Source organism: Mustela erminea, chromosome 10, assembly GCF_009829155.1.
Source record: "Mustela erminea isolate mMusErm1 chromosome 10, mMusErm1.Pri, whole genome shotgun sequence".
NCBI classification, from domain to species: Eukaryota; Metazoa; Chordata; class Mammalia; order Carnivora; family Mustelidae; genus Mustela; species Mustela erminea.
The window spans coordinates 17,568,143-17,580,281 of NC_045623.1; the positions used below are offsets into that span (position 1 = coordinate 17,568,143).

The 12,139-nt window shown below is 38.7% G+C and overlaps 1 pseudogene; it reads right to left on the reverse strand.

Annotated features, from left to right (window-relative positions):
- Nucleotides 1–1,100: 1,100 nt before the first annotated feature.
- LOC116567911 lies at nucleotides 1,101–1,503 on the reverse strand (annotated as a pseudogene).
- Between the last annotated feature and the right edge of the window lie 10,636 nt (nucleotides 1,504–12,139).

The following is a 12,139-nucleotide window of genomic DNA, read 5'->3' on the forward strand; positions in this document are numbered from 1 at the left end:
AGTTTTTGATTACTGACTCAATTTCATTGCTGCTAATTAATCTGTTCAAATTTTCTATTGCTTCTTGGTTCGGTTTTGGGAGGTTAAATGTTTCTAGGAATTTATCCATTTCTTGTAGATTGTCTAAGTTGTTGGCATATAATTGCTCATAGTATTCTATTATAATTGTTCATGTTTCTGTGGTGTTGGTTCTTTATTTCTCCCTTTCATTTCTGATATTTTTATTTGAGTTCTCTCTCCATTATTTTTTTTCAATGAGACTGGATAAAGATTTATCAGTTCTATTGATCTTTTCAAAGAACCAGCTCCTTGTTTCGTTGACCTGTTCCATTATTTCTTTAGTTTCTATCTTATTTCTGCTCTAATCTTTATTATTTCTTTCCTACTACTGGTTTTGGGTTTTGTTTGTCATTCTTTTTTTAGCTCTTGTGGATGTAAAGTTAGGTTGTTTATTTGAGATTTTTCTTGCTTGTTGAAGTATGCCTGTATATTTATAAGATTCCCTCTTAGAACAGTTTTGCTGCATCCCAAAGATTTTGGACCATTGTGTTTTCATTTTCATTTGCCTCCATGTGTTTTTTTTTTTTAATTTTTTAAAAAAATTTTTAAAAGATTTTATTTTTTTATTTGACAGACAGAGATCACAAGTAGGCAGAGGGGCAGGCAGAGAGAGAGAGGCAAGCAGGCTCCCGGCTGAGCAGAGAGCCTGATGCGGGGCTCCATCCCAGGACCCTAGGATCATGACTTGAGCCAAAGTCAGAGGCTTTAACCCACTGAGACACCCAGGTTCCCCCACTCCTTTTTTTTTTTTTCAAATTTTAAAAGCCAGATACATTTTTAAGAGATTATGCCTACACTAAATAAATTATGTAGTGATGGAACATTAATAAAAAGTTGATGAACAAAAGGCACATTCCAAGAGTTCAGGAGTAGAAAGAACAGAAGAGCTCTTTTTGGTTTGGTTTGAAGTAGGAGAAAAGAGAAACAGGTGTGTTGAAATTATTTTTCAGGTGAAGGTTTCTGTCAGTTGAAGCATTATCATTGGCTTCTTTCTCCCTGCTCCAAAGCAGTCTTTTCTTTCATTGGCTTCTGAGATGTGTTTAGTCTTCCTCTGTGTAGAGGTGATACATCAGGACTACCACCAGTGCTGAGATGGCTGGGATCACCCAGTTGGTCCACCAGCTGGAATTAGAATCAACAGTAATAATGACAGTTTCTGAAGGCTTAGTTATCTGCTGTGTCATCTGGATGAAGTTCCTCAGTGATTTATGTTTTGGACAATTCTCGACCACCTGTAGAGTGTCCCATATCCTCAAAACTTTCAGTCATACCCCCTCCAGCTTATTCTCTTGATACTTCTCCCCCACCAAGATGCTCCTCCAAAAATTTGGTCCAATTGTACACCTTGTGGTGCAGAATCAACCAGGAGCTCTTGCTGCAGTTGTGCTTCTGGATCTCTTGCAGTGTGTGATACTTCATAGTCTGGTCTGACTGCTCCGACATTTCAGAACATGGCAAGCCTTAGGCCAGGGAAACACCAGCTGAGTCTGGAGGAGCAGAGCACACATCTCAGCTAATGGGGCCCAAGACATTCCTGGGGTCTTGGCCTTGTGCCCTGCCTCCATGTAATTTTTTATTTCTCCCTTGATTTCTTAGTTGGCCCATTCATTGTTTAGTAGCATATTGTTTAACCTCCATGTATTTATGTTCTTCCCAGATTTTTTTTGTGGTTGATTTCTAGTTTCATAGTGCCATGTTTGGAAAAGATGTAGGGTATGACTTTGAATTTTTTTAATTTGTTGAGCTTTGTTTTGGGCCTAATCTATTTTGGAGAACGTTTCATGAGCACTTGAAAAGGATGTGTATTCTGCTGTTTTAGGATGGAATGTTCTGAATGTATCTGTTAGATCCATCTGGTCCAATGTGTCATTCAAAGCCACTGTCTCTTTGTTGATTTTCTATTTGGATGACCTATCCATTGATGTAAGTGGGGTACTAAAGTCCCCTCTATTTTGTGCTTCTTCATATACTTGGATGCACCCATGTTGGGTGTATAAATATGTATAAATAAGTTGTGATATCTTCTTGTGGAATTGTTCCCCTTACTATTATATAATTTCCATCTTTGACCCCTGCTACAGTCTTTGTTTTAAGGTCTATTTTGCCCAATATAAGTATTGCTATCAGCTTTCTTTTCACTTTCATTTGCATGATAAATATTTTTCCGTCCCTTCTCTTTAAATCTGCATGTGTCTTTAAGTCTAAAAAGTATCTCTTGTAGGCCGCATATAGATGAGTTTTGCTTTTTTAATCTACTCTCTTATCTTATGTCTTTTGATTGGAACATTTAGTCCATTTATGTTCAAAGTAATTATTGCTAGGTGAGAATTTATTGTCATTTTGTTATTTGTTTTATGATTGTTTTTGTAGTTCTTCTCTGTTCTTTTCTTCTCATGTTCTCTTCCCTCATGAATTGCTAGTTTTCTTTAGTGATATACTTGGATTCCTTTTTCTTTATTTTTTGCTTATCTATTACTGGTTTTTGATTTGTGGTTACCTTTAGGTTTGCATATAACATCTTCTGCATATAGCAGTCTACATCCAATAGATGGTTGCTTAAATTTGAATCCATTGTTTATTCTTCTCTCCCCCCAATATTTTAGTTATATGGTGTCATACTTTACATCCTTTTATTTTGTGAATTTCTTGACTGATTTTTTTATAGCTATACTTAATTTTACTGCCTTTGTGCTTTCTATCTTTCTTACTCCTACTTATGGCCTTTCCTTTCCACTCAGAGTCCCCTTTAACATTTCTTGTAAGACTGGTTCAGTGGTGCTAAATTTCTTAACTTTTGTTTGTCTAGGAAACTCTTTATCTCTCCTATTCTGGATGTTAGCTTTGCTGGAAAGAGTGTTCTTGGCTGCAGGTTTTCCTCTTTTTCTTTTAAAGATTTTATGTATATATGTATGTATGTATTTAAGAGAGAGAGAGAGGGAGCGCGCATGAGTGGGAGAGGAGGAGTGAGAGGAACAGCAGACTCTGAGCATGGAGCCCAACACGAGGCTTGATTCCATGACCCCAAGATCACAACCTGAGCTAAAATCAAGATGTTCAACCCTGAGCCACCCAGGTACCCCTGCAGGGTTTTTTCTTTCACTACTTTGAACATATCATTCCACTCTCTTCTGACCTGTAGAATTTCTCCTGAAAAATCAGCTAGTAGCCTTATAGGATTTCCTTTTATTTAACTGTTTTCTGGTCTCTTGCTCCTTCTGAAATTCTCTTTATCAGGGTACCTGGGTGGCTCAGTGGGTTAAAGCCTCTGCCTTCGGCTCAGGTCCTGATCCCAGGGTCCTGGGATCAAGCCCCGCCTGGGGCTCTCTGCTCAGCGGAGAGCCTGCTCCCCTTCCTCTCTCTCTCTGCCTGCCTCTCTGCCTACTTGTGATCTCTGTCTGTCAAATATTTCCCAGGACCCTGGGATCAGGACCTGAGCCGAAGGCAGAGGCTTTAACCCACTGAGCCACCCAGGTACCCCTTAAATAAAATCTTTTAAAAAATAAAATAAAATAAAATAAAATTCTCTTTATCACTTTATCTCCTTATCACTTTTTGTTGTTTCAATTATTGTGTGTCTTAGTGTGGCCTCCTTGGATGATTTTGTTCAGGGCTCCTGCCTCCTGGATTTGAATTTCTGCTTCCTACCCCAGATTCAGGGCGTTTTCAGCTATTATTTCTTCAAGAATTATTTCTACCCCTTTTCTCTCTCTTCTCCTTATGGGATCCCTATATGTAAATGTTATAATGCTTTATGGTGTTACTGAATTTTTTAATCTATTTTCATTTATTATTTTTTTTCTTCCTCCTGTTTAGCTTGATTGATTTCTATTACTTTGTCCTTCAAGTTGCTGATCTGTTCTTCTGCTTCCTCTAGTCTACCATTTTTCCATTTAGTGTAGTGTTAATTAAGTTCATCTCTGATTTTTTTCTGTTTTCTACCTCTTTTTAATGGTTTCACTGATGTCCTATACTCTTTTCTCAAGTCCAGTGAGTACCTCTGTGAACATTACTTTATATTCTCTATCAGTCATATTACTTATTTTATTTAATTTAGGCTTCTTAGTATAATTTTGTCCTGTTAATTCATTTGTGACATATTCCTCTGTTTCCTCATTTCATCTAACTCCCTGTGTCTGTATGTATTAGGAACATTAGCTACATCTCCTGCTTTTGAAGATAGTTACCTTATGAAGAAGAGGAGCTATAGTGCTTTGCAGTGCAATGTTCCCTGTTTACCAGAACCCGGTGCTTCAGGGGTATCTCCCATGTGTATTGTGTATGACTTGCTGTTGTGGCTGAGCCACTTTTTTCTTCAGTCCCCTCATCTGCAATAGTGCACTTTGCTTGTTGTGGGCAGGACTTGGTCCTTGTGTTGTCAGTGGGACAGTCTGGTGCCACCTTGGGCTTGTTTGAGTCATACCTGGTATTTGCCAGAGATGCAGTAGCACCAAATTCTAAGGTGCTTTCCCTGCGTTGTCCCCTAAGAAGCTTTTTTTGGTGGGCAGGTCCTGCATTCAGACTACATGTCTGCCCCCAGCCCACTGCTAGGTCCATAGTCAAACTGGAATGTGTAGTTATCTTCCCCATTCCCTGGGACAAGAGTCATTTTGGAGTGGTGCTGGTCCTGTTGGCATGTAGCACCACTTCAGATGGGCTCAGGCCAAGAAAATATTGGAGGGGCGGGTCTGCAGGAGAAAGTGGGGGCAGGACACATGGTGTTAGCAGGGTCTGCAATAGTCTGCTGCAGAAGGGAACCTGCAGCTACCTGGGGAAACTCTTGCCCAGGCCTGGTTGGAGAGGGTACATTGCCAAGGCTCTTGGGTGCAGGGCTCACTGTTAACAAGCTAGGTGGAGAGTGTTGGTGGTACACTGTTTTCCACAAGTGTCCAGGTATCTCTGCTGGGGGGAAGGGGAGGGAAATGGTATCTGTTAGTTCTTATCATTGGAGATGTCTCCCAAAGATTCCTATTCCTCCAGCACATGCTCTGAGATTAGTAAATAAATCTTCTTCCAGTATACTTCAGGCACTTTTCAAACTGCTGCTTCTATGCTATATCTCAGCAGGGCTATTTATTAAGCTGTATTTTTATGGTGGGGACTCCACTCTTTTGGGTCTCCCAGAACCAAACCTGCTGGTTTTTAAATTTCTAGGTGTTAAGCCCAACTGATTGTTAGGCCTCTCTGTTTCCACAGCCAAATGTTATGGGGGATTTCTCTTTCCTATGCAGATCCCCTGTATCTGGGGTGCCTTTTGTGGGGTCTGGGCCTTTCCCCTTTCTGTATCTAGCATGCTTGTCTCTCCCATGGGCAGCCCCACATGTCTTTTTGACTCCCGACCATGTCTCTGAGCTTCCTACCCTCTTTGATGCAGCTTCTTGCTCTATATTTAGCTGTGGGAAGTCTGTTCTGCCAGTGTTTGGGTCATTTTCTGGTTTATTTACTGTGATGTGGTGTTATCTAGTTGTATCTGTGGGAATAGGTGAGCTTAGGATCTTCCTACTCTGACATCTTTCCCAGAAGTCCTCTGATTACTTGATTTGAAAGAGTGTCTAAATCTAACACCTCAGAATATTAGCTTTCTGGATTCTCATCAGTGAGTACAAGCTGGCAGAGTCTTCCACTCCACACCTCCCAAAAGGCCAGGTGGGAGAATAATATTTGAGGAGGTGTGTTTGAAGGATATTTGGTTGAGTTACTCTTCCAGTTACTTTAACTTTTGTCCTTGGAATGAGCTGACACAATTATTGGAGTTGTGTTATCCTAGCCATTCCCAAAATTGCCTTGGCTAAGTTGTGTTTTAGCATTATGGTCTCCACTTTAACAAAACTGTTGACAAGAAGCAGCCTTTACTGTTACTGTAAATTATTTTAGGAATTTTTGAAGGACTATATCTTCTTTCATCACTCAGTGAGATATTTTTTAAACAACTCATTGCTACATAAAATGTTGGTACTCCCAAGGAGCTGATGATGTGTTCTCTTTTGTCTGATAATAAGAATTGTGCTACTGACCATGTTTTCCCTTATCATCTATAGTTTACCATTTTCTGGTCTTGACTTTCTACTCTCAAAATTGTGTAATGCTTTGACAACATGAATTCAGATAGAACTCAATTGGCAATTGGCTCCCATCCACCACCTGTTTGCAATCCTCAGCCAAGGATCAGTTAAAAGTATTACCCTCTTTAGGGCAAAAAGTCAGAAAATGACTTTATGATAATTTGGGGCTTTATCAATAATAATTGGTCTATTTCCTACACACCTCATAAGTGAAGGCAAATAAATTAAAACACATAGTAACTGGAAGATTAATTGAAAAGGATTGCCTTCTTTAACATTGCAATAATGTGAGTATGAATTTTATGTGATGGAATTTTGGGGATTGCATTTATAGAGAGGGTTTTGTTTTCATTTATCATGAAGTTTCTAACTCTACTGTGTCTCAACAAAAAGTATACACTATTTATTGACAATGAGCCACATATGTTTTATATTGTGCACATTGTTAAGTGTTTTTATTGTAAGATACCTCAAAACCATTATAGAACAAGGTAGGGTATATACACATGAATGGAAAATAAAGTAGAATAAAAAGACTCAATTGAGTGTACTTTGGTATTTGTCTATTCTGAATATAATATATTCAGTTTCCATATTAATTCCATAAAGGAGAACCATCTTATTCTTTTTTTCTTTTAAGATTGCTTTCAAGATCTACAAAATAGCATTACTACTTGTACTGAGTAGTGTTCCCTTTAAAATTCATGGCCACCCAGAACCTCAGAATGTGATCTTATTTAGAAGTAGAGTCTTTACAGATGTAATAGGTTAAGATGAGGTCTTACTAGGGGCCATACTAGTTGGCCCTAAATCCAATAACTGGTTTCCTTTTAAGAAGACCATGTAAAGACAGAGAGAGACACATAGAAGGTCATGTGATGGTGGAAGCAGAGATTGAAATGATGCAGTTAGAAGTCAAGGATTGCTGGCAACCATTAGAAACTGGAAAGAGACAAAGAAAAATTCCCCTTTAGAGCCTCCAGAAGAAGGTGACCTTGTTTATATCTTGATTTCAGACTTTTGACCTGAATTGTAAGAGAGTAAATTTCTGATGTGTTAAGCAACCCAGTTTTTGGTAATTTGTTAATTATTTAAAACATAAATTGAACATCTAGTAGGTGCTCCATAAATAACTGCCAATTAATATCCTTCAGAAGGGAGAATTAATTAAGCCTATAATAATATGAATAAGAGTGACACTTCTAAAATAATTTTAGACAAAACACATTCTGATGAAGAAAAACGTTCTTTCTTTCTTTCTTTCTTTCAAAAACACACTATGGTATGATATAAAATGCTTTATTATAATTGTATTGAAAAGTTTTGATCTCATTAATATTACTATGAATTATAGCCAAATAAACTGACATAAATAAGGGGGATCAAATATCATGCTTCGGAATTATGCTACCCACAGATAACATAAAGATTTTATCATTTAACCATTTGTTAACAGTCATAGGTGGCTTGGTGCACCCAATACACTGGGTTTCATTAACTTGATCACTCTTGGAAAGATATTTATAAAACATTTATAGGAAAAGAATGCTGTGATATATTCCTTAATTGATGAACTTTCATGATATTGTAGGACATAGAGAAAAAATGTAAAAAAGAATGATAAGTAAAGGAGGAATAATAAAAATTGTTATTTTTCTCACGAAATGTTTCCAGGTGATGAACCATGCATTTTATTAAGCATAAATTTATATACTTTATAAATTCATAGTTAAATATGTCAATGATTTGGGGAAAATATTAATTGAATGATATAGAAAATGCTAACAACATGGTTCATAAAGGCATTCTTTTTTTTTTACATTATTTTTATTTATTTATTTATTTTAATTTCTTTTCAGCATAACAGTATTCATTGTTTTTTCACCATACCCAGTGCTCGATGCAATACGTGCCCTCCCCAATACCCACTACTTGGTTCCCCCAACCTCCCACCCTCCACCCCTTCAAAACCCTCAGGTTGTTTTTCAGGGTCCATAGTCTCTCATGGTTCACCTCCCCTTCCAATTTCCTTCAGCTCCCTTCTCCTCTCCATCTCCCCATGTCCTCCATGTTATTTGTTATGCTCCACAAATAAGTGAAACCATACGATAATTGACTCTCTCTGCTTGACTTATTTCACTCAGCATAATCTCTTCCAGTCCCATCCATGTTGCTACAAAAGTTGGGTATTTATCCCTTCTGATGGAGGCATAATACTCCATAGTGTATATGGACCACATCTTCCTTATCCATTTGTCCGTTGAAGAGCGTCTTGGTTCTTTCCATGGTTTGGCGACAGTGGCCATTGCTGCTATAAACATTGGGGTACAGATGGCCCTTCTTTTCACGACATCTGTATCTTTGGGGTAAATACCCAGGAGTGCAATTGCAGGGTCATAAGGAAGCTCTATTTTTAATTTCTTAAGGAATCTCCACACTGAAAGGCATTCTTAAACTGTCATTCTGATGTTCTGTCACCCTCTACTGATCAGTGGCCAAATTACATTTAGCTTTCTTCCCTGGCCAAAGTGGATTTCTTTTTTGAAGACTGAAAAATAGTTTGGCCTAAGACCAGAAATAATGGGGATTTATGGTCTGTGTTTACTTCTGTCTCATATAAATGTAGTTCAGAGGCTGCGATAATGGTTCTGTAGTCATCAGGATGCTGGTTCTTTCTGTCTTAGTGCTCTGTTATGCATAAGCTCTATATGCTGAGTGAAATAAATAGGTGCACAGCCTTTCAAAGAGTAGACTAGAATGAAGTCCATGTCACAGCACAGTGAAAGTTGGTGTATTGGTAGTTCTGACCAAGAGTGCTGAAGTGATGGGCTTGGTCCCTTGCAGTTATATGAGATTGGTGTGCCCAATTCTGGACTACGTGATGATACACAGTAAACTTCACAAATTGATATTCTACAAATTCATCACCACAAATGGGTACTCATGGTGTCCTACCCAGTTTCTCTCAAAGCATAGCCTTCCCACTCTCCACATTAACTATGCTATACTTTCTCCAATTTCTTCAAATTTCTGGCCCTCACATCCTCTATTTCTGGTTTTCTCTTACTCACATTTAACATCCTCATTCTCACCAGTTCTTCATTTTTCATTGAAGGGATGGAAACCATTGCATGGGCCCCCTCATCTTTCCACTATTGTACTTACAAACTCTCAACAGACTTTGCATCCATTTTTCCATTGCATTGGAGGAAGGGCATCTATAGCTATAGTCAGCCTGTGCACTAAGATCAATCAGGAAATTCTTGGAGTGGTCAGCTTGAGCTAGTGTGGTGGCAATGGAGGGGAAGTGAAGCAGACAGATCATGATGTATTTTAGAGATAAAATTGAAAGAACTTTGTGAAGTATTGGATGGAGGGTATAAGCGAGAGATAGAGGTGAATTTGCAGAGAATATGGAGAGTTGGATGTACTCAAGGTTATGATTTTGCAAAATAAATAAGACAAAGAAAGAGGGAGCAAATGTGTAAAGGGATATGGGAGGTAGTGATTAAGATGATGGATTATGAATGTAAGTGGAAGGAAAGAAACAACTGACACAATGAAATGAGGACAGTGACAATACAGAAACATTAATAGATTATAGGTCCTGGTGACATCCCTGTTCATATTACTTGCCTGTTTCTTAGGTCAATTGTCTTTTTCTTATTGATTTAAGATTCCTTATATATATTGAATACTATTCTATAGAGGTCGTAAAGTTGGATTTTCTATCTGTGACTCTTTTTCACCTTTTAAATGATGTCTCTTGATGCACAAGTATTTTCAATTTTATCAAATTTGTATTCTATGGTTCATGCTTTTCTTAGGTCTTATTTGGAACTCCTCTATGCTGAGATCATAAACATATTCTTCTACATTTTCTTTGTAACACTTTAAGACTTCACATCTTTACTTTTAGGTCTCTATTTTACCTAGAATTTACTTTTATGCAAAGTATGAGGTAGGGATCAGTCTAACTCTCCCCAGTCTGATTTCTGCTCCACCAATTCACTGAAAATAATGATGCATTTCTTGCCAAAGCCAAAAGACTCTTTACAGTCCTAGCTCTTAATTTTACTCACCATTTGATACTTTTAGCAGCATTTGACTCTTTTTTTTTCTTCTCAAAACAGCCTCTTCTCATGCTTTCTTTAATAGTTCACTTTCCTGTTTTCTTCTACTTCTGTGAAGGCTCTTTCTCAGTCATCCTTTAATACAGATATAACATGAAAAATAATGACCACTTATGAAGTGCCTCCTATGTGCCAGGCCTCATATTAAGTTTTTTTTTTTTTTAACTGAATCCTCACAACAGAATGTTGAGACAGAACTGGTACTGATAAGGAAACTGAGGTTCAGAGAAATTATGCCATGTGCCCAAAATTATTCAGTTGCAGGCAGTTTGAATTTGAGCCTGAGCTCTTTACCATATGCCATGCTGGCTCTGTTGCCTGCATTTGAAATGTACATTTTAGAGTTTTCCAGAGCTTGGTTTAGGGCCCTCTTCCTACTCTATACTTTCTAAGTGATATTCTTCTCTCCTACAGGGTTAAAAGCTATCTGTATGCCAGTGACTGACAAATTTATATTTCCAGCTTGGACTTCTTTTGTAAGCTGTGCATGCAATTTTGTCAGTTCATGAATCACTGGCATCTTAACAAGTCTAAGTTTGAACTCTTGATCTTAATCCCAATCTCCTGCACCTTGGGGACTGACAACTCCTACATGGTGCCTCATGCCAGAAACCTAAGTTATTTTTGATACTGTCTTAGTCCCCTCATGCTGTTATAACAGAATACCATAGACTGGGTGGCTTATAAACCACAGGAATTTACTTCTCTCAGTTCTGAAGGCTGGAAGTCCAAGATCAAGGCACCTGTAGATTTGACGTCTGGTGAGGGCCTGCTTTCTGATTCGTAGATGCCTTCTTGCTGTGTCCTCACATGATGGAAGGGGCAAGAGAGCCCTTGGGTGTCCTTTTTTTTTTTAAGGTTTTATTTATTTATTAAACAGAGATCACAAGTAGGTAGAGAGGCAGACAGAAAGAGAGAGGAGGAAGCAGGCTCCCTGCTGAGCAGAGATCCTGATTCGGGGCTCCATCCCAGGACCCTGGGATCATGACCTGAGCTGAAGGCAGAGGACTTAACCCACTGAGCCACCCAGACGCCCCTTGGGTGTCTTTAATCAGGGCACTTAATCCCACTCAGGAGGCATGCCCTTCATAACTGAAACACCTCCCCAAAGTCCCACTTCCTAATACCATCACATTGGGGGTTAGGATTTCAATATTAATTTTGGAGGGACATTAACATTCAGACTATAGCAGGTATCATTTTCTCTCTCAAATCCTGCAATCCTTCAGAAAGTTCTTTCAATTATACCTCTAAAATGATCATGATCTGTTTGCTTCTCTTCCCCTCCACTGCAACCACTCTAGTTCAAGTTTACCACTACCCCCACCTTTCTTTTTTTTAAGAATTTATTTACTTATTTACTTATTTATTTATTTTTTGAGAAAGAGAGAGAGCGCAGCAGAGGGAGAGAGAGAGAAGCAGGCTCCCTGTGAGCCTGACGTGGAACTCAATCCCAGGATGCTGGGATCAACCCTGACCTGCTCCTGAGCTGAAGGCAGATGCTTAACCAGCTGAGCCACCCAGGTGCTCCTCAAGCTGACCACTCGTAACTAACCTCACTGCACTGGCTCCTAACTTTTTCCTGTATCCTCCTCACAGTAGCTAGCAGGATCTTTACACATTAAACCATGTTATTCTGCTGCCAAAAATGCATAAATTGTTCCTGGTATAGGCTGTAACATTTCCCAACAATATTCAGCATTCCTCCCTGTGGGAGGACTTGAAGTCGGGAAAGCATATCACTTGTTTTGGCCAATAAAATAAACAGAGAAATTGACTATGTCACCTACAGGCAAAGGCTTTAAGATCCACAGCCTGCTTTCCCCTGTTCCTTGTTCCCTTTGCCACAGCTAAATGGTATTCCAGATAGTGGCTGCCTCAGTCCCA